A 23,981-nucleotide genomic window follows, 5' to 3' on the forward strand; every position below is an offset into this window, starting at 1 on the left:
ATTAATCATCGGCTATTGGATGTCATACATTTGGTACGTGGACTCGTAGTCATCAGAGGAAACCCTCTACATGTTTTTTTTCTACTGCAGCAAGGGATCTTTTATACCCACTTTCTCACAGACAGGAAAGCACACGCCAAGGCCTTTGAACAGTTGCACGGGATGGAATGAACAAATCCCCCAGCTGACTTGATCCACCGAGTTGGTTTTATTAAATTATATATGAATTGTACCCTGTTAAGGTCGACGAAAGTCAATTTTCGCACACTTATTTTGGCTTCGTACACAATATTTAATATCATATCTCACAGTAAGTTCATTTGAAGTCCATATTTCGTAAACAGTACACTGTATTAATTGCAAAATTCTCTTCAAACACATACAGGTCATTAGTAATGTTCAGTAGCCCCCCCCCCCCCCCCCCCCCAAAACAAAAACAAAAACAAACAACAACAACAACAACAAAACAACAAACACCCCCCTCCCAAAACAAAACAACAACAAAAAAACAAAAAAACAACCCAAAACAAAACAAACAAACAAACAAACAAAACCTCAAAACAAAACAACAACAACAACAAAAAACCCCACCAAAACCCCACACGAACCACACCCCAAAAAAAACAAAAAAAAAACAAAAAAAAAACAACAACAACAAAACAACAACAACAACCCAGTTTTCTCAAAACTGAAACAGCATATACCCAGTATATTGTTATTGTAAGGAGATGCAAAGTGACGTCATTCAAATCAAAATCAGTACTATTACAACGCTTCGCCACATAAACATAATAACTGGTCTACTAACCTTGACCCCTGCCAAATTCTGTACAGAACAGACAACGCTGTCTGCAGGTCGTTTTGTTTCTATGTGTCATAATGTTGCACAAATTATTAAGTTTAAGTTTAAAAAGATGAACGAAATACAACAATACCTTTTGTCAATTATATCATATACAAAAATTACCGTTGAATATGTTATATTTGTTGTGTACGAAGCCAAAAACAAGGGCGCGAAAAGTGACTGTCGAGCTTAGAATACCAGTCTCTGTATAAAGAAGGTGTTTGTTGTCGTTCTAATAATAATAGCAGGGTCGTAGGGGTGGGGGTCGGGGTCGGGGTCGGACACCCCCCCCCCCCCCCCCCCCCCCCCCCCCCCCCCCCCCCCCCTCCGCTCCGCTGAAACAAATGGTCCGCTTTCAGAACTAAAACATACAGGTTTATACATATGGAGTTTCTGGTAGTGCAAAACAAAATAGAAAAAGGGTCCACTTGGTTCATAATCGAACACCCCCACCCCACCCAGGTCGAGACCAGATTTTTTACCTTGGTACAAAAAACAAATATTACGAAGTAATTAAAATTCCGTTACATTGATTACAAGTGATCGTAATTCCATCCGTCCAGCTGTGGCAACGTGGTGGGGTTTATTCATTTCTGGATCAACGTAAAAAATAACTTTATCTGGGAATGTAATATCAGGCCTGGTGCTTCTAAACCTTTTAGAGTCTAGACTCGAGACTCTAATAGAGTCTGAGACACTAATGTCATGACAACGCCATACAAATTGTATGCATGTGACGTCATTACAGATTGAGTCTGGACTCTAAAAGTTTTATAATCACGGGCCCTGATGACGTCACTTTATATCGGTAATTTGGTGCTGTAAATGACCGACACCTTAACAACATTGCTCACCTGTCTTTTACTATGTTCTGTATTGCGTGTCTCGTTCCTGTCTATTCTATATTTATTCTGTGGTCTGTGTATAGTTCTACCATGGTGGCAGCGGGTTTTCTCTCTAATTATTTCTATGGTCCTTATGCATACAGCTGTAAATAAAGTGCTAAAGGTGTCGCTAAATAATTTGTTCTTTTCTTTTCTCTGTCTTGTGCTATCTGTCTTTATTCTGGAATAACACTTACTTGTTTTCAACCCACTTCCCCACTTATTTTGGCTTGATTTGTGTTATACTGATGCTAAAAATGTAAGCACCTTTAAAAATTCCTGAGGAAAGGCCTGTAATGGATTAATTTATTGAACAATTAACAGAACGTTCTCACTTCACTGCACTACAGGATGAGATAACCAGCGACACTATCAAGGCAGGCGACAAAAAGAATAACACATATTTTCAAGTTGGCGGCAGTTAGCATTGTTCATCATGACACATTACGGCGAATTATCAACTGTTTTGCAAATGGTAGCTTCAAAAGCACCATTACTCGAGACAAGCAACACAGTCCAAACGACTTTGACGACGACTATTAGTTGCATTTAGTGTTTATTGTTGACAAAGAATTATGTTAAAATTCCAATATGGCCGACTTTGGAAATGAAAATGGCCAACTTCTTCAAATGTGCACAGCGAACTACTACTATAACGAACAAATTATCATGTTCCTTCCATTTCGTTATAAGAGTGCTTTACTGTGTATCCTAAATACTTACTTACTAACTGTTATATACTCGAGAGTGTTGACTGAAAAATTACGTGTCGTAGAAATGATCCTCCTCTCTTGTTGAAGCAATCGGGTTTCACGCCGATGGTGTATCAATAGGAGCTATGTCTTATCTCATTGATCGGCCATATAGACTTATAGACATAGTTCTGGCCGCTCATCAAAATCCTATATGCCAAAAACATCAGTAGCCTATATACCGAAAAGGGATTTGGTCTCTAGCAACATTCGCAAAGGTGATTGTCACATGGTCGGAAACATATTACAAAGGCTGCAAACTCAATACAGTCCATTAATCTCTGAAAGTCGCCTAATTGTAACTTGACATGTGCTATTTTGTTTTCTTGTTAGTAACAGACGTAATGATTACAGACGGGCGGGACAATATATCGATGTCTATATAGCAGCTGTCAGCATTAAGAAGGTAAACATCGATTATCCAGTTAAATGATCAGTCCAGTAGTAAGTAACTTATTTGATAGCAATTTTACCATCAAGATGAATTTTTTTTGATATTGTAGATGACAAATAAAAACGTGCATGCTGGTACAGCCGTTACGAATACATTAACTGCATCATATATGACACTAATAATAGAGGATCCGATATCAATTTATGGGGACAAAAACGGTTTTTTTGTTTTGTTTAAAAACACTACTAGAACACAATGGACCCACCGACAGGGATCGATCCCAGACCGAAAGCGCACCAAGCGAGCGTTTTACAACTTGGCTACATGCCGCTTCTATTATGGCGCCAAAGGGTTTTAAAAATCTCATATTTTCATGGTCTTCTGGACACTTTTGGTTGAACAATGATATAAGATGCGACATTCAAACAGTTTAAAAACCTGTTTAAAATATGGAGAACAATGCTTCTTTACAAAGGCAAATTATAAATCTACTTTACCTTCAGATTTTTGCATTGCAACATAGTCATACACAGGCACCTTACGACAGGTCAAAACCAAAGTTTGCTAAACGACCATGTTCATAGTAAGCAATATACCCATCTCTTCCAGCTCAAATTATGACAATGACATTTATATACACTCAATCCTTTAATTGTTATGCTATTAGTGACTATGTTTCTGTATCTGTAGCTAGATCCTGCACATATGCAAAGACCAATACATGGAAGCGAAGCACTGGCACATTTGCATGGTGGTCTACAAGCCTTTGTGCATCCACATTTTATCAGTTCTTTACATGATTTAGAAGCGTTCACCTGTTCATGAGCTTGATCGATTGCCATGGTAGAGAAGACATGTGCTGATTTCTGAACAACAACATTACCTTTCATGAACTCTTCATAGATCTGAGGATTAACTGTACCATGTCTCTGATATGCACAGGTAACCACCTGAAGTAATTTGTATGGTCAAGGGAGAACATCCATGGTGCTAGCTGACCAAGGCATTGTACATAGAGTTCGAAGTCGCCCTCGCGGAACGAACGCACTAGTTGCAATGCAAGCAACTCGAGCTCTAGAACCATGTACCAGTACAATAACTGTGGAGACTAGTCGCATCTTGATTTCAAGTGGCAATTCATTTGCCGTAAGTGAATCCTTATAGGCACTGTAAGGTGAACACACAAGTAAATGCAAGGCAGCCACTGTCATTTAGTCGCTTGGTGAAAATATCTAGACCTAATGGCATGAGAACCCTTAAGTATAGCATCTGCTCTGCCAGAAGTAGTGATGTCAGCTTGCACAAGAACAGCGGTCCAACCACTACCAGCAAGCCAATCTCCTAGTAGTTTAAGAACATTCATCTCATATGAAGACCACCCATGAGGATCACATATTTGTCGTCACCAAGCGTCGCAGGCCGATTCCACTGTGTCTGCTTTCCTATGCTGGTCCATTGTTATGATAGTAAGTTGGCCTTTGTTTACATGTTGTGTAGCAATTGCCAATAGATTCATTACATGTCACACCATGGCTGTAAAATGAGCTACCTCTGTAAACAAGGACATAAGACCTATTGGTATAACAGGTCTAGTAAAAAGGCTGGCTGTCAGCCTTTTTTTTTTCTTTAGAAGCAACCAAAACTGTTGACTCGGCTTTGGTGGAGCCTTGTACTTGTGGAACAGTAGGTTCAGATGTGCGTAGTACTGCTGCTGGGGTACTTCGGAATAGTCAGCAGGTAGTGAACTAATTCCTTGCCTGTTTGGTTAATGGACATGACTTTTCTCTTGGTTCCTGGGTTTTCCCTCGTGGAAAACTGGATCATGGATATAGCTGTTCCGTGAAAGAATCTGGTGATGTCCTTGCATAAGTATTGTGATCTATATTATCAACAGCTCGAATGGTGAGAACATTGGTTTTCTACATGGAAGGACAGACACGGCGATCATTATTAAATCTTGCACATACACTGTTAGCTAGGTTTGTTGATATTTGCAACATTCTCTCGTAAGAAATGCATAGTCCGTGATAGAAGTGTTTATCAGTAAGGTCCCTTTGTCTTGTGTGGGAATGAATTATCAGACTGGTGTAAATTGGGAGTGATGTCTCCATAGATTTTGCATGTCGAACAGTCGACGTCGCTTATTCTCGAGAAGCAATCTTTGTGTTAAACATCCGTAATTCAGATATTGACAAACCTATCTTCATATTAAAAAATTGTGCTCGATTTTGATCCTGAATACTAGGAGCTTGAAGTATGATTCTGGAAAGAGCAAGTAGACTTTCCGGGACTACCTCTTTTAAACATCCTGGCCGAGAAGACACGTCAAATGATTATTTTTTTTTTGGGGGGGGGGGGGGGGGGGGGGGGGTTGCATATAATGTGTTTTCTCACAATACGAGCAGCATGACCCAAGTAAATTGCATCTTGGTCTGAATTTTGGAAACAGGCAATGCGGATGGCCTCACCAATGTCTGCCTCAAACAGTAACACCACTTCTCTTCCTTGGGGCTTTTCTCGGTTATGGTATTGTTTTAGCATATTTATATGACAAAGCTGGGTTTTCTTTTTACGATCAGGTGTACTGATCACATAATCAACAACATTGATCTTTTCATTAACAACATAAGGTCCTTGAAACTTCGCACTAAATGAATGATTGACCAAGGATTTTCGCCTTAGAACCTATCCAAGATTCATACAGCATTTGTAATGGAGCACGAATTTCAAATGGAGTAAATCCCAAAGATCCATGATAAGTATCCCGAATAGCAAACATCAATATATGAATTCCTTCATCCCAGTTGTTACATTTGTCCATACAATACTCTCTGATTATAGACTTTAAAGTTTCGTGAAATCGTTCTAAAGAACCTTCAAGAAGAAGAAAAGTAATGAATAATATACAGTTCATCCATAACTTGCTGAAATAATTTCGAGATGAAATTACTTTCTTGATCAGTTTGAATGACCTTTGGAAATCCATATCTGGTAAACATTTTTATTAATTACTCAACGGTATGGCTTCTGGAAATAGAGTATTTTTTTTACAAAGAACTGTCAATAAATACTCTTTGCCATGAATAGTGCGTGGTAAGGGTCCAACACAATCTACAATAACCCCACTAAAGGCTTCACCAACTGCAGAAATTGGTATCAAATGAGTTGGTTTAATGCTTTGATTAGGTTTACCAACAACCTGACATGTTTTACAGGTCAAACAATACTTGACAACATCACGGTGTAAATGAGGCCAATAAAATTGTTTCAGAAGTATTTGGTAAGTCTTATTCACAACAGAATGACCAGACAGTGGACATTCTTGAGCTAAACTCAGTATCGTGCTTCGACAGCTTTTGGGAATAACAATTTGGTGTTTTACTTGCCAATCATTGTCAAAACCTGCATGTTTATCTCGAAACTTTCTCATCAAAACTCTGTTTTCGAAATAATAAGCAACTGGTACACTATCTAACTCGGTAATATCTAAAGCTTCTTTTGGAAGATTTTGCAATTCACTGTCAGTTTGCTGTTTAAGAACAAACTCTTCATGGTTGAAATTTAAAGATAAATTGTCATTATTATCTTGTAATTGACGATCATTTTCGGGCTGATCTGAATCAAATCCCTGTTTGGGCATTTCATTATCACAATTAACTTTGTGATTCGAACTACTTTTGTGATTACAATCACACTCATTTCCAAGACCATGCCCAATCACAGTATCTCCTAAATCAGTTATATCCCAAACTCTTTTGGCTATCTCATTCTCAGTATCATTTTTCCTCCTCAAATCTTTACTTTGAGACCGAGATGCAACACAAGCAGGAAAAATAATTTCAATGGTTTCAGCCAATTTTTCGGTTTCTACATCAACTTCAGGAATACTGGTCATTATAGACTACATCATGCCCTAACAACAATGCCACACCTTCAGCTGGTATTTGATTAACCGCAGCTACTACAATGTTACCGTTAACCAAGTCACAATCCAAATCAATATTGTGTAACGGGACAGAGATAATACCATCAACAGAGTGCAAAGTAATATACTTTCCCAAAAAGGATTTTTCTTTATCTAACAATTATTTTTCAAATAAAATTGTTTGTTCAGCGCCAGTATCCCGCAATATCACAATAAACTGCTTATTCTGACTGTCGGGTGAAGTAATAACACAACCTGAAGTGAAAATGGTTCAAACATTGGATTACCCATCTTAATTTCACTCAGTTTACTTCCAATTTGTGTATCGGATTTGCAGGGCAAACCTAACTGAGACACCAAGTTCGTGGGTTTCAATCTATTACCATTTCCAAGATCATATTTTAATTTTTGACAATCACGCTTAATATGACCCATCCTTTTACAATAATAACATTGTATTGAATTGGACGTTTTCAAATCCCGAGAATTGCCAACATCTCGCTGTGGATCTTATTCCTCATTGAAGCATCCTTACCAGTATCTTTATATTTGAAAGAATTGTTCAGAGGTAAATTTCGAAACTGACTATTACCAGGATGATGTTTACGACTCGCAAGGACAAACTTATTAACCATTATGGCTGCTTCAGACAATGTGCTTGGTTCATGCACTTGTAAATGATTTACAACATCAGAAGACAAATATCTCTTGAATTCTTCTATTAAAATCAACTGTTCTAATTTGTCATATTTTTCTTTTACCAACTCTGAATTACAGCACATCTTAAACACTCTTTCTTTTTCCTTGGATAATTCTGCATAAGACTGCCTTCCATGAATTTTCCCTATATACCTCGGGTATTTTTTCATAAGCCCTCAAAATGGCAGCCTTCACCACATCATGTGAAGAAGATTCATCTAAAGGAAGTGAAGCATAAGCTATCTGTGCTTTACCCCTCAAAGCAGACTGCAATAACAAGCTCCAATACTATTTTGGCCATTCAGCCCCAATAGCTACTTTTTCAAAACAATAAAAATATTCATCCACCTGATTTTCGTTAAAAATGGGAACCATCCGAATACACTGCTGACGATTACGATCATCTAATTCCTTAACTTTAATATCCCTATCAAGTTGTCTATCCCTATCATTTTCTCTGTGTTTCTCTATCTAACCAATCTAATTGTCTTTGTTCCCTTTCAAACATTAACTGCTCTCTTGAGCTCAAGTGTAAGTTTTAACATAGCTAAACTATGAGTAATATCGGGTTCAACTGTATCTGAACTAACTTCATCTCTTTCACCTACCTGGTCTTCACTTTGTGCCATATTTTTCAAATAATCTATAATAACCGATTTTTTTTCAACTTTCCTCAAACCAGTATCTAACTCTAATTCTATATGATCAGCAAGTTCTTTCAACTGTCCTACAGTAAAATGATTTATCTCAGTTTCATCTAAACTAAACTTAAATCTAGTAACGACCTGCTCTACTGACCATATACTATCCATGTGACAATGAATGTGTGAATATCAATAAGTGTGCTCATAAATTACCAACCCATCTATTGCTCACAATCGTTTATACAACCAACAATCAGTCATAAATAAAACCCCCACATAAATCACCACTATCCATTGATCTATCATCGATCAATCCATCAATGGACTAATCCAATTTATCCAATCCAATCAGATCAATATATCAATATTCTAAGATCCCGAACGAGCCCAGATTTGTTACATTCCCGTTCCAACTTACACTATGGTTGTGGCATATATATATATATATATATATATATATATATATATATATATATATATATATACTCTTCAAAAAAAGAAACGCAAAAGGGTACAAATGGGTTATAACTCCGATTTTATGTTTCCTACCGGTTCATACTTTGTGAATATAAGGTCATTGCATGTCCCAAACACATTCCCACGGTTACATTCGATAAAACGCAGCTACTGTACAATAAAGTTCCAAAATGTGAATATTCGTAAAAACGCAGCCACGTGCAAACCATGTCACCACTGCACGTGCGTTGTCTGCACGTGCAACATGAACACCGACAGTATAAAAGTGCAGGGTGTTCGCTTGCCTGGCCTCTGTATCTGGCCGACAGTTGACAATCCAGGACATGCCACGTCTCAGTGAACCGCAGAGAAACAATGCCATCGGCCGACTAGACGCAGGCGAATCCAGAACGGCCGTTGCCAGGGCCTTCCATGTGTCCCCAAGCACCATCTCCAGACTGTGGGACCGTTACCAGCAACATGGATCAACACGTGACCTCCCTAGATCCGGTCGACCACGGGTCACTACCCCCGGGCAGGACCGCTACATCCGGGTACGCCACCTTCGGGAACGATTGACTACTGCCACCTCCACAGCCGCAGCAATACCAGGTTTGCGCAGGATATCCGACCAGACCGTACGGAACCGCCTACGTGAGGTAGGAATTCGTGCCAGGCGTCCAGTTCGAGGTGTCATCTTAACACCACAACACTGTCGACTCCGACTGCAGTGGTGCCAGATTCATCGACAATGGCCTCAACTGCGATGGAGACAGGTGTGGTTCAGTGACGAGTCCCGATTTCTGCTCCGACGTCATGATGGGAGATGTCGCGTGTATAGGCGTCGTGGTCAACGTTATGCGGCAAACTGCGTGCAGGAAGTGGACAGATTCGGCGGGGGTAGTGTCATGGTGTGGGCAGCCATCTCACACACTGGCAGAACTGACCTGGTCCACGTGCAGGGCAACCTGAATGCACAGGGCTACATTGACCAGATCCTCCGGCCACACATCGTTCCAGTTATGGCCAACGCCAACGCAGTGTTCCAACATGACAACGTCAGGCCTCACACAGCACGTCTCACAACGGCTTTCCTACAGAACAACAACATTAATGTCCTTCCTTGGCTATCGATATCACCGGATTTGAACCCAATTGAGCATCTATGGGACGAGTTGGACCGACGCCTCCGACAGCGACAACCACAGCCCCAGACCCTGCCCGAGCTGGCAGCAGCCTTGCAGGCCGAGTGGGCCACCATCCCCCGGGACGTCATCCGTACTCTGGTTGCTTCAATGGGCAGGCGGTGCCAGGCAGTTGTCAACACACGCGGAGGCCACACCCGGTATTGACTCCAGATGACCTTGACCTTGGTGGTGTGTCCTATCACTTACTCACAATGGACTAGAGTGAATTGTGAACAATCCTGCAACATTTGGTAATTATCGGACTCACCATTCAATAATTAAATCAATTCTCCAAATGTTACGACAATGTGGTTTTGCGTTTCTTCTTTTGAAGAGTATATATATATTATTATTATTATTATTATTATTATTATTTTTTTATTTTTATTTTTTATTTTTTTAAATACAGATATCTTTAATAATAATACAAAATTATCACTTATAAAAACTTCCCATGTGGGATTACAATTTAATTAACTGGCATTTATGTTTATGTCAATATTCAATAACGAATGTCCAAAAAAACAACGAATCCTCGAATCCGGAAACGATGACGTCGTTATTCATGGCACTGGCACAGTTCATGTTGTCCTTTCATCCCTGTTTCTCTTGATCACTTGGCTTGCCTCCTGAAGAGTTATTTCCCTTGTCTGAATATACCATGTTGCCATTTCTCGTGCACGAGGTCGACCACATTGCTAATTCAGATAAGTATTACCAATTCAGGTAAGTCGTACATTTTAAACATCCCTTTTCCATTTCTAGAATAATAACAATGTCGTAATTATTTATATTACAGTCCATTACACATTTATGTGTGTCATAATATTTCACAAATATTCACGCAGGGATCCAAATTTCACACATCGATGTCCGCCACGCAGTCCAACATAAATTATATACATACACTATGCCAAAATAGCATAACATTATTGTTATGATAGGCTTGGTAGGGAATGCACTAGTGTTTCTCTTAATGGGGGATGTCAAGTTTTCTTCGTGTTCTTCCATTATTAAAGGGACATGGCTTTGACAACGACTGGTAGACACACTTAAAGGGACAGTCCTGAGTGTACAACCATTGTAAAATGTTTCCGACCAATAGCGCCTTAAAGGGACAGTCCTGAGTTTTGAACCATCGTAAAATGTTTCCGACCAACAGAGCCCTTTCGATGACGTAACACACAATTTAAATACATTTTCGTATTAAAAATACCAGTGTCTGTATTTACAAGGTGTTTGTTGTTGTCCTAATGCTTTTAGTAGCCCAAACTGGATTTTACCTCCCAACCATTTCGTATGTACGAAACAATATATAGCACGAATTAAAGTAAAAACTTTAGTGCTACAGACATTAGTATACAACCTTACATGTGGTATCAATTAATGATATACCTCTATAATTGTTGACATCCTGTTTATTACCCGATTTGAATAAGGGACATAATATAATATTTTTAATAACGGTTATACGACAACAGACACCATTAAAAACAGTTTGTTTACACTTTGTTTCGTTTAACGACACCACTGGAGCACATTGATTATTTAATCATCGGCTATTGGATGTCAAACATTTCGTAATTCTGACATATAGTCATCGGAAGAAACTCGCTACATTTTTCTTAATGCAGCAAGGGATCTGCCACATGCACTTTGACCAGTTATGGTGCACTGGTTGAAACGATAAAACAAACCCAGAATCACTTGAACGGATTCACTGAGGTGGTTCGATCCTTTGACGCAAGCACCTCAAGCGATCGGTCAACCCACTGAGCTAAATACACCCCCTTGTTAAAAAGTATCTTGCATAACTTTATATAACTATATACATATATAACTATATATATAACTATATAACTATATATAACTATAACTATAACTATAACTATATATATATATATATATATATATATATATATATATATATATATATATATATATATATATAATTTATTTATTTATTTATAGATTTCTAGGATATTGTAATTATTTGTTTGAAGGTTTCTCTAATATATTTGTGAACCTGATGATATTCTAAAATTATCAGGTATTGACTATTGAGCATGTTACACGTCCATCGTATTTTATGTCTTGTTCTTTATAGTTCCTATTATCATATGTTATTAGTAACGGAAAATAATCGACATCAGAATGCAATAGCAGTTATTGTCCCTTTTCTTAAAAAGGAAACCGATGAATAGACATAAAACTTTATATTGAATAAATATAAAATTCATATAAACACAATAGTATTAAGTTTAAGCCCATACCAAATCAAATAACATTAAACAAAATCAGTGTAAATAATAATAAAACAATGTTTTCACAAACCATCATCAAATTGCATTGGCTAAACATTATTTTACAATGCAGGTATAAAGACAACTGATGGAACAGCCAACGTAGAGAACGAACGGTTCTACCTTTAGTATTAGTGTACTGCATTATAGATTATATCGATAGCAGTGCACCCGAGGCTTTTCTTCGATTGTGTCTTCACCTCTGTATTAAAAATGAGATTAATCTATATAACTTGATGACAATTTGTTACGAAACATTTTTTTTTATTTACATAGCAATCGTTAGTAAAAAAAAGAAGTGTTTTGAGTTAGTTTGGGTTTAAAACTCGGTGATATGTTTTAAGGCACATATCCATGTTTCAACTCGCAAAAATGGACACAACATTAGTTAATCTACAAACCTGTGACATACTTAGATACAGTTGCAACAGAGTGAAACAAAAGTATGTGACGTTAAAACCGGATAATATCCTTAAAAATAGACTAGAACTCGGACCAATAACCGCTACTTCTCAGACGCACGTGCGTTTTTAAAATATTAAAACAGTATGTTGTGATATTAGAAACAACAGGATGATCAGACACACTTCGGTTCTACGGAAAGGGATAATCTACACAATAAAATATAAGTAATATTTGATTTCAATGATCATAAACAGCTCTAATAGTGAAACATATGCTGTAGTGTTTGTTGTTTGTTTGTGTGGTTTTTTTTTTTTTTTTTTGTAAAGCTAGGGTCTATTCCTTTAATATAAAATTTAACATTATTCATTCCACCCAGTGCACCACGACTGGTATATCAAAGACCGTGGTATGTACTACCCTGTCTGTGGAATGGTGTATACAAAAGATCCTTTGCTGCTAATCAAAAAGAGTAGCACATGAATTGGCGACAGCGGCTTTCCTCTGTCCTTATCCGTGTGGTCCTTAACCATATGTTTGACGATATATAGCCATAAATAAAATGTGTTGAGTGCGTCGTTAAATAAAACATTTTCTTTCTTGTCATTATAGAGTTATAAGTGTAATCATCGGTTCCCTTTTCACGCAAACGGACTATATGTTCTTGGAACATTTTCGTCGTAGTCGACGTCAAAACGTTCCTAACAAAGGTTTATACTTTGTTTTTGTTTATTGTGTTTTTTCCGTCTGTGTCTGTGTTCATATAAAATGACTTGTTTTCTTTATTAAATAGTAACATTGATTGTTCTACCAGTAATGATAGGTTTTTTTTTACCTTTTATTCTTAAAAACCCCACAAAAAAACTTTGATACAACGAAGACGTTTTGTTCGATTTACAGGGGCGGGATTTGACCTACTGTATGTTAAGCATTCAAAACTTCCAAATAACCATACGTGTGTGTATGTATGTGAGTGTGTGTGTGTGTGTGTGTGGGGGGGGGGGGGGGGATCATAAGATAGTTACCGGTTTATGAATACCACTGAAATTTGGCATGATTTCGAGTACAGGCCAAACAAGTATATAACACGATTTACCTTTCATTCATATGTAGTTATGTTCCTGCTTATAATTATGCGCAGCCGTTGGTGACAAGTACTAATAATCTAATTTAGACTTATCGTCATGCTTATTATTAAGTTATATCAAATTAAGGTTCAAGCACGCTCCTCTGGGTGGTCTGTCCAGGTCAATGGGTTAGTGGTTCGTTGTTATTGATTAATATGAGAGAAGTCGGTGCAGTAAACGTACACCTACCCACTGATGGTTAAACTCGCTCCGGGTGGGAACCGATACCGGGATAAGAATCTAGAACCTACCAGCCTAAAGACCGATGGCTTAACCACCACACCACCGACGCCCTTGATGATGATCGTGAAAATAAGATGGTCACAAGTCGCGTTGCCTTCTGGGAATCAATCTATTTTTAGCATATTTCTTAATTTCCGAAGAGTGCTGTGCAACGAGCAATTGTTACCACAAAATAAAACTGTCGATGCAAATCAAAAATAAATGGAGAGGAGATGTGGTTGGTGTGGTGTTTTGGTAAATGAAGTAAATACACATCGTGGACTGCGCCACGTGTTGGAGTTGGCCAATCCCGGTATATGTCGCGTCGCACGCGTGCGGTTAGGATAATATGGTGATTGGAATCAATGATTTCTAAAATAATCGCTAGCATCGCTTGCGTCGCTCCCGTCCAGTTAGGATACAGCTTATGACGAACATTTAGACAGTGCTAGACGGACATTTGGACAGTTATCAACGGTCTCTGACAGTCAGATGCCAATTCATATCAAACACCCTCTCCTTGTAGTGTGTGCATTGTCGATTAATATGTGATTTTTTAATATTTTTTTTATTAGGGAGCTGGAAAATGACTGATGTAGAGGTATTTAACGTCAAAAAATAGGATTGCTGTTATATTTTGTGCGGAAATCTTTAATTACCGTTTGGCACTAGGCAGAGATTCAGATTGGTCTCTAGCGGTTAGAGAGCGTTGATAACTATCCACATGCCCGTCTACCTCTCTTACCGTCAGAGTAGTCGGGCTAAAGATAGCCCACATATTTGAGAGGGTCAAACCGCTATTTCTATTCTGAAGACCATGAAAATATGAGATTAAAAAAAAAAAACCTTTGTCGCTATAATAGGAGCGGCACGTAGCCAAGTTGTAAAACGCTCGCTTGGTGCGCTGTCAGTCTGGGATCGATCCCAGCCAGTGCACCACGACTGGTATAGCAAAGGCCGTGGTACGTGTTATCCTGTCTATGGGATGGTGCGTATAAAAGACCCCTTGCTACTAATGGAACAACGTAGCGGGTTTCCTCTCCAAGATTATATGTCCTACATTGCCATATGGTTGACATCCCATAGCCAATGGCTAATAAATCAATGTGCTCTAGTAGTGTTGTTAAACCAAAAAAAAAAAAAAAAAAAAAAACTGTTTTGTCCCTATACATTGATCCCGGACCAGTATTAATGACCCTCTATTATTAGTGTCATATATGATGCAATTAACGTATTCGTGACGGCTGTACCATTACAATTTGCATGCACGTTTTCATTTGTCATCTACTAAATATAAAAAAAAGATTTTGGTGGTAAAATTGCTATGAAATAAATTACTTACTACTGGACTGATTATTTAACTGGATAATCGATGTCTAACGTCTTAAGGCTGACAGCTGCTATATAGACATCGGTATATTGTTTCGCCCGTCTGTAATCATTACGTCTGTTACTAACAAGAAAACAAAATAGCACATGTCAAGGTACAATTAGACGACTTTCAGAGATTAATGGACTGTACTGAGTGTGCAGCCTTTGTAATATGTTTCCGACCATGTGACAAGCCCCTGGATTTGCGAATGTTGCTAAAGACGAAATCCCTTTTCGGTATATAGGATACTGATGTTTTTGATGAGCGGCCAGAACTATGTTTATATGTCTAAGTGTCCTATCACTAAGATAAGACATAACTCCTATTGATACACCATCGGCGTGAAACCCGATTGCTTCAACAAGAGCGGAGGATTATTTCTACAACACGTAATGTTTCAGTCAACACTCTCGAGTATATAACAGTTAGCAAGTAAGTATTTAAGATATACAGTAAAGCACTCTTATAACGAACTGCAAGGAACATGCTAATTAGTTCCTTATATAGTAGTTCGCTGTGCACATTTGAAGAAGTTGGCCGTTTCCATTTCCAAAGTCGGCCATATTTGATTTTAACATAATTCCTTGTCAACAATAAATACAAAAACACATAATAGAACTCCAAATGAAAAATTAATTTAATCAATGTTTTTTTAATTTTTTTATAATTGTAATTTATGTGTGTGCTTACTTAGCAGCGGCAACATAACTTAAAAAAACTGTTGCGATGTCTTTCATTATAATCATTTCGTGTCACAATGATTTGTTCAATCGTGCGTCGGCTACTCAGAGAATAGAATTCCTTAATCCTCCAGGGTGATAACATATACGAAACCAGGCTCGCCCGTTTACATTTGTTTTTATTTTCAATCGTGGCTAGTAAATCTTTTAAATCACTGATCCCATGGGTAGTGGATTTTATAATTTTTTAGAAGCCCTGATTGAAATAGATTACTCCGTGACCCATTATTTCAAGGGACTTAGTCCAAAGGCCCGTAGTAAGTTAAGATTTAACGTGGCCCGCACATTACAAGGGACTTAGTCCGAAGGGCCGTAGTAAGTTAAGAGTTAACGTGTCACGTGCATTACAAGGGACTTGGTCCGAAGGGCCGTAGTAAGTTAAGAGTTAACGTTACCCGCACATTACAAGGGACTTAGTCCGAAGGGCCGTAGTAAGTTAAAAGTTAACGTTCCCCGCACATTACAAGGGACTTAGTCCGAAGGGCCGTAGTAAGTTAAGAGTTAACGTTGCCCGCACATTACAAGGGGCTTAGTCCGAAGGGCCGTGGTAAGTTAAGCGTTAACGTGTCCCGCGTATTACAGGGGACTTAGTCCGAAGGGCCGTGGTAAGTTAAGAGTTAACGTTGCCCGCACATTACAAGGGACTTAGTCCGAAGGGCCGTGGCAAGTTAAGAGTTAACGTTGCAGCACATTACAAGGGACTTAGTCCGAAGGGCCGTAGTACGTTAAGAGTTAACGTTGCCCGCACATTACAAGGGACTTAGTCCGAAGGGCCGTGGCAAGTTAAGAATTAACGTTCCCCGCGCATTACAAGGAACTTAGTCCGAAGAGCCGTGGTAAGTTAAGCGTTAACGTTCCCCGCGCATTACAAGGGACTTAGTCCGAAGAGCCGTTGTAAGTTAAGAGTTAACGTTCCCCGCGCATTACAAGGGACTTAGTCCGAAGAGCCGTTGTAAGTTAAGAGTTAACGTTTCCCGCGCACTACAAGGGAGTTAGTCCGAAGAGCCGTGTTAAGTTAAGAGTTAACGTTTCTGGCGCACTACAAGGGACTGTCTCCAGTTTGCAGCCATTGTAAGGTGTTTGCGGTAACAGAACCTTGTTGGCGACTACTATTTCATACTAAATACATTTTCTTGTTCAGAATACCAGTGTTTGTACATCGAATATATTTGCGGTCGTATGTTAATGTCTGTAGCACATTACAAGGGACTTAGTCCGAAGGGCCGTGGTAAGTTAACCGTTAACGTGTCCCGCGCATTACAGGGGACTTAGTCCGAAGGGCCGTGGTAAGTTAAGAGTTAACGTTGCCCGCACATTACAAGGGACTTAGTCCGAAGGGCCGTAGTACGTTAAGAGTTAACGTTGCCCGCACATTACAAGGGACTTAGTCCGAAGGGCCGTGGCAAGTTAAGAGGTAACGTTCCCCGCGCATTACAAGGGACTTAGTCCGAAGAGCCGTGGTAAGTTAAGAGTTAACGTTCCCCACGCATTACAAGGGACTTAGTCCGAAGAGCCGTTGTAAGTTAAGAGTTAACGTTTCCCGCGCATTACAAGGGACTTAGTCCGAAGAGCCGTGGTAAGTTAAGAGTTAACGTGACCCGCGCATTACAAGGGACTTAGTCGGAAGGGCCGTGGTAAGTTAAGAGTTAACGTTTCCCGCGCATTACAAGGGACTTAGTCCGAAGAGCCGTGGTAAGTTAAGAGTTAACGTGACCCGCGCATTACAAGGGACTTAGTCGGAAGGGCCGTGGTAAGTTAAGAGTTAACGTTCCCCGCGCATTACAAGGGACTTAGTCCGAAGAGCCGTAGTAAGTTAAAAGTTAACGTGTCCCGCACATTACAAGGGACTTAGTCCGATGAGCCGTGGTAAGTTAAGAGTTAACGTTCTCCTCGCATTACAAGGGACTTAGTCCGAAGAGCCGTGGTAAGTTAAGAGTTAACGTTCCCCTCGCATTACAAGGGATTTAGTCCGAAGAGCCGTGGTAAGTTAAGAGTTAACGTTCCCCGCGCATTACAAGGGACTTAGTCCGAAGAGCCGTGGTAAGTTAACAGTTAACGTGGCCCGCGCATTACAAGGGACTTAGTCCGAAGAGCCGTCGTCAGTTAAGTGTTAACGTGATCCGCGCATTACAAGGGATTTAGTCCGAAGAGCCGTGGTAAGTTAAGAGTTAACGTGTCACGCGCATTACAAGGGATTTAGTCCGAAGAGCCGTGGTAAGTTAAGAGTTAACGTGTCAAGCGCATTACAAGGGATTTAGTCCGAAGAGCCGTGGTAAGTTAAGAGTTAACGTGACCCGCGCATTACAAGGGACTCAGTTCGAAGAGCCGTGGTAAGTTAAGAGTTAGCGTGACCCGCGCAATACAAGGGACTTAGTGCGAAGAGCCGTGGTAAGTTAAGAGTTAACGTGACCCGCGCATTACAAGGGACTTAGTTCGAAGAGCCGTAGTAAGTTAAGAGTTAACGTGACCCGCGCATTACAAAGGACTTAGTCCGAAGAGCCGTGGTCAGTTAAGAGTTAACGTGTCACGCGCATTACAAGGGATTTAGTCCGAAGAGCCGTGGTAAGTTAAGAGTTAACGTGACCCGCGCATTACAAGGGACTTAGTTCGAAGAGCCGTGGCAAGTTAACAGTTAACGTGGCCCGCGCATTACAAGGGACTTAGTCCGAAGAGCCGTCGTCAGTTAAGTGTTAACGTGATCCGCGCATTACAAGGGATTTAGTCCGAAGAGCCGTGGTAAGTTAAGAGTTAACGTGACCCGCGCATTACAAGTGACTTAGTTCGAAGAACCGTTGTAACTTAAGAGTTAACGTGACCCGCGCATTACAAGGGACTTAGTCCGAAGAACCGTGGTAAGTTAAGAGTTACCGTGACCCGCGCATTACAAGGTATTTAGTCCGAAGAGCCGTGGTAAGTTAAGAGTTAACGTGTCACGCGCATTACAAGGGATTTAGTCCGAAGAGCCGTGGTGAGTTAAGAGTTAACGTGACCCGCGCATTACAAGGGACTTAGTTCGAAGAGCCGTGGTAAGTTAAGAGTTAACGTGACCTGCGCATTACAAGGGACTTAGTCCGAAGAGCCGTGGTAAGTTAAGAGTTAACGTTTCTGGCGCACTACAAGGGACTTAGTCCGAAGAGCCGTGGTAAGTTAAGAGTTAGCGTGACCCGCGCAATACAAGGGACTTAGTCCGAAGAGCCGTGGTCAGTTAAGAGTTAACGTGTCACGCGCATTACAAGGGATTTAGTCCGAAGAGCCGTGGTAAGTTAAGAGTTAACGTGACCCGCGCATTACAAGGGACTTAGTTCGAAGAACCGTTGTAACTTAAGAGTTAACGTGACCCGCGCATTACAAGGGACTTAGTCCGAAGAACCGTGGTAAGTTAAGAGTTAACGTGACCCGCGCATTACAAGGTATTTAGTCCGAAGAGCCGTGGTAAGTTAAGAGTTAACGTGTCACGCGCATTACAAGGGATTTAGTCCGAAGAGCCGTGGTGAGTTAAGAGTTAACGTGACCCGCGCATTACAAGGGACTTAGTTCGAAGAGCCGTGGTAAGTTAAGAGTTAACGTGACCTGCGCATTACAAGGGACTTAGTCCGAAGAGCCGTGGTAAGTTAAGAGTTAACGTTTCTGGCGCACTACAAGGGACTTAGTCCGAAGAGCCGTGGTAAGTTAAGAGTTAACGTTTCTGGCGCACTACAAGGGACTGTCTCCAGTTTGCAGCCATTGTAAGATGTTTGCGCTAACAGAACTTTGTTGGGGACTACTATTTCATACTAAATACATTTTCTTGTTCAGAATACCAGTGTTTGTATATCGAATATATTTCCGGTCGTATGTTAATGTTTGTAGCACTCAGATTTTACTTTAATTCGTGATATATATTTTTCGTACGTACAAAATTATTGGGAGGTAAAATTCAATTTGGGTTACTACAAGCATTAGGACAACAACAAGCTTGAAAATACAGACATTGATATTTCAAATAAGAAACTGCATTTAATTTGTGTGTTACGTCATCGAAAAGGCTCTCTTGATCGGAAACATTTTACAATGGTTGTAAAGTCAGGACTTTCTCTTTAAAGGGACATTCCTGAGTTTGCTGCAATTTTTAAGATGTTATCGACTAACAGATAATTTTTAACGACTGTAATTACATATCAAATATATTTTTCTGCATAAAATATTAGTGGCTGTATATTAAACGTTTTTCTGATCGTTCTAATATTTATAAAAGGTTACATTTCATTTTATTTTCTAAAAACTATTTTTTCGTACGTACGAAATTATTTGAAGACAAAATCCAGTTTGGGCTTCTGACAAATATTAAGACGACCAGAAACACATTGAATATACAGACACTGATATTCTAAACAAGAAAATATATTTAATATGTAAGTTTAATCGTAGAAATATTTTATTAGTCGGAAACATCTTACAATGCAGGAAACTCGGGAATGTCCCTTTAAGTGTAGCTAATAGTCGTCGTCAAAGTCGTATGAACTTTGTTGCTTGTCACAAGAAATGGTGCTTTTGAAGCTACCATTTGCAAAACATTTGATAATTCGCTGTAATGTGTCATGATGAACAATGCTAACTGCCGCCAACTTGAAAATATGTGTTATTCTTTTTGTCGCCTGCCTTGATAGTGTCGCCGGTCATTTCATCCTGTAGTGTAGTGAAGTGAGAACGTTCTGTTGTTCAATAAATTAATCCCGTAATTGACAAAAATAATAGAACTAAAAAAGAATAATAAAAAAATAATCAATAACCGCCGAAGAAATTCGATCATACGAGGGGGCGGGACGTAGCTATGTGGTACAGCGTCGTTCGATGCGCGGTCGGTCTGGGATCGATCCCCGTTAGTGGGCCCTTTGGGCTATTTCTCGTCACAGCCAGTGCACCGCGACTGGTATAACAAAGGCCATGGTATGTGATATCCTGTCTGTGGAATGGTACATATAAAAAAATCCTTTGGTGTTAATCGGAAAGAGTAGCCCATGATGTGGCGACAGCGGATTTCTTCTTAAAATATCTGTGTGGTCCTTAACCATATGTCTGACGCCAATAACCGTAATTAAAATGTGGTGAGTGCGTCGTTAAATAAAACATTTCTTTTCTTGCTTTCGATCATACGACCAAAACAGCTCATGCGAGCGCTCTGCTAACTGAGCTAAATAGTCCTAATAATAACGACACACAAAGGCAAGCAAATTAATTCTACGTTCATTATAAGCTGTATTTTATGCATTTTGTTTATGGTAAACAGTGGATTAGAAGATAATAATTTTCTGACTCACAAATATTGACAACACAATGCACGTTTAGCCTTTAAAAAATGTACATCGCTGTCTTGCGTTTCCAATTAGTTTGCATATAAACCTGTTAATTTTTTTTTCCTATGTGGAATGCAGAATGCAGTAATATTAACTTCTACGCAAATTCAATGATTTATAAATTAAATATTTAGAGGATTATTAATCTCTTCCGACAGAACAGTGATTAACATTTCTTACTGGACGCTTTGGTCCTAATTTAAACATTCGTATGCGTATATGGAGTTGTTTGTTTTGTTAGTTGAAAAGAAACTTAAATCCTCTTAAAGCTATATAAACCCATGTATCGTTCAGACAACGTGTTTTGCTGTGCCATCCACAAGCTGCGCTCTGTGCAATTGCTCGGTTGGAAATACAAGGTGAGATAGTCCAGGCGGGTGGGTGTACAGTACTGGGGTTTAGGGTTGGATCGGGGGGAGGGGGGATTTTCTCTCTCTCTCTCTCTCTCTCTCTCTCTCTCTCTCTCTCTCTCTCTCTCTGTCTGTCCGTCTGTCTCTGTCTCTTTCCCTCTCTGTCTGTCTGTCTGTCTGTCTGTCTGTCTGTCTGTCTGTCTCTCTCTCTGTCTCTCTCTCTCTCTCTCTCTCTCTCTCTCTCTCTCTCTCTCTCTCTCTCTCTCTCTCTCTCTCTCTCTCTCTCTCTCTCTCTCTCTCTCTCTCTCTTTTTCAAATATACTTTCTGTCGTTGGAATCGAAACACCTAAAGCATTCGCTAAGTCTAGACACCCCGTTCCTGTACAAGCGCTTGTAGCGTTAAGGCATTTCGTTCTTGTTGTGACTAATACTGACCATTTAAATGTGCATATTCATCATATTCATTCGACCACAACGTGCGATATCATCAGTAGGTTTTGTTTATCTGGCTTTTTGTTTTAATATATAGCATATTAATTTGCACACATAGGTGTCATATTTTTGTCCCAGTATTTTGACAGCTTACCAGAAATGTGAGGAATACGTTTGCAGTTTTGTTTTGAACATGTAACCGCTACAACATATTTTGCAGATTAACATGACTTTTCACAAAACAATAAATAGAGAATACTCTCCGAGTGTCTTGCGATATCATACTTTATCAACACGAGTTTCCCATGATTTTTATACTTTTATCAACGAGTGCTGATACATTATGATATCAAAAGACACGAGGGGTATTCTTTTTATCATCCATTGTCATTATTTTCATTATATTTGGCAGCGGTAGTCTGGTTAGCTAACAGCGTGTCGTCACTAATGATAGATTCAGCGCTGAAACATATACAGTGACGTAAGAAAAGAAGCGATATCTCCTTGGAGAATATCGCGAATTTTAGTGCCCGCGATATCTCCCACAAAAGCCGTTAATGTATGATGCTATGATTTAAACCGCTCACCTGTAATATATCTAAACAATATGACGTCATAAAGGTGTATAATAAAACCTGTATCATGCACGACGATGAATAACCTGACATGTACATATACAGTAATGTAAGGCTCATACCAAAATACGCTATGATAGAACTGTGAACGTATACAGTCTTATTTCTTGTAAATACAATACCTGTTAAATATTTGTAATAGTCTTCTAGTAATGTTAAAGTGTCTTATAACTCTATAGGAATGGCTTGTGTACTTTAGTTGCTGTATTATCGAATAAGTACTGTTGGACTATTGCATTTTTTATTTTGTACACAAGGTGAGACGTTTGCAAAGAACGTCTCTATTTCACTGTCAGGTGTTTTGTCAACATCGGAAACCAAATCTAGACCATGCCATATGGTTCTGTAGGGACATGCCACTTTGTAAACAAACGTGCATACATATATGACTGTGTGCATTTAATAATTTCTTGCCCACTGCACTGAATTAGTCAACTTTTGCACGGTGCTAGATAAATCTGTCTAGCACCCCAGAGCTGGACAATGTCAACATACGCCTGACATCATAACTCATGCTTTACGACGACTGACGTCACAACTCATGGTTGCCCTGAGTTACAACCAGTGATCCAAGACTGTTAAAGTTTGTTTTTGTTTAACGACACCACTAGAGCACATTGCTTTATTAATCAGCGGCTATTGGATGTGTTTGTCATTTCACGTTGTATCATTGTTTTAAAAATATTTAAACAAATTAATATTTTCAACTTTATATTTATTGGTAAGTTGTTACATTTTTATGTCGTTGCATAAGGTGGACTATATTTTTTGCTACTGTAATTAAACGTCAATCACCGTCGAGACGATGGTAAACCTCAGCCCTAAAAAAAAACACACACCCCCCCCAAAAAAAAAAAACCGAACCCCCCCCCCCCCCCCCCCCCCCCAACATTTTGTCCCTCAGGTTGGAATTGCCTTATCTGTGCCTCACAACGATGATTGATTAATCTTAGGCACGGAACAGTAAGATTTTTATAGAAATATTTCTCACTATTTTGAGGGCGATTCCTTACGCAAATTGGATGAACAGGCCCGAAGGAGGAGGGGGTGGGTGCAGATTATCCTGTGATAAGATTTTAGCGTTTAGAGGGGAACACAAGCCATACCAGTGTTTATATAGAGCACAAAATAAATACATACTAAGTTATTTTCGAACTGATGAAACTAATGTTTGTGATTTGAAATTCTAGTCACCACCACCTCCCAAACACAAGAGGCAATATGTAGTAAACCTGTCTCAAACGGATCACCGGACCTAATATCTATCCGATTTAGATAGG

Source organism: Gigantopelta aegis, chromosome 5 (assembly GCF_016097555.1).
Source record: "Gigantopelta aegis isolate Gae_Host chromosome 5, Gae_host_genome, whole genome shotgun sequence".
NCBI classification, from domain to species: Eukaryota; Metazoa; Mollusca; class Gastropoda; order Neomphalida; family Peltospiridae; genus Gigantopelta; species Gigantopelta aegis.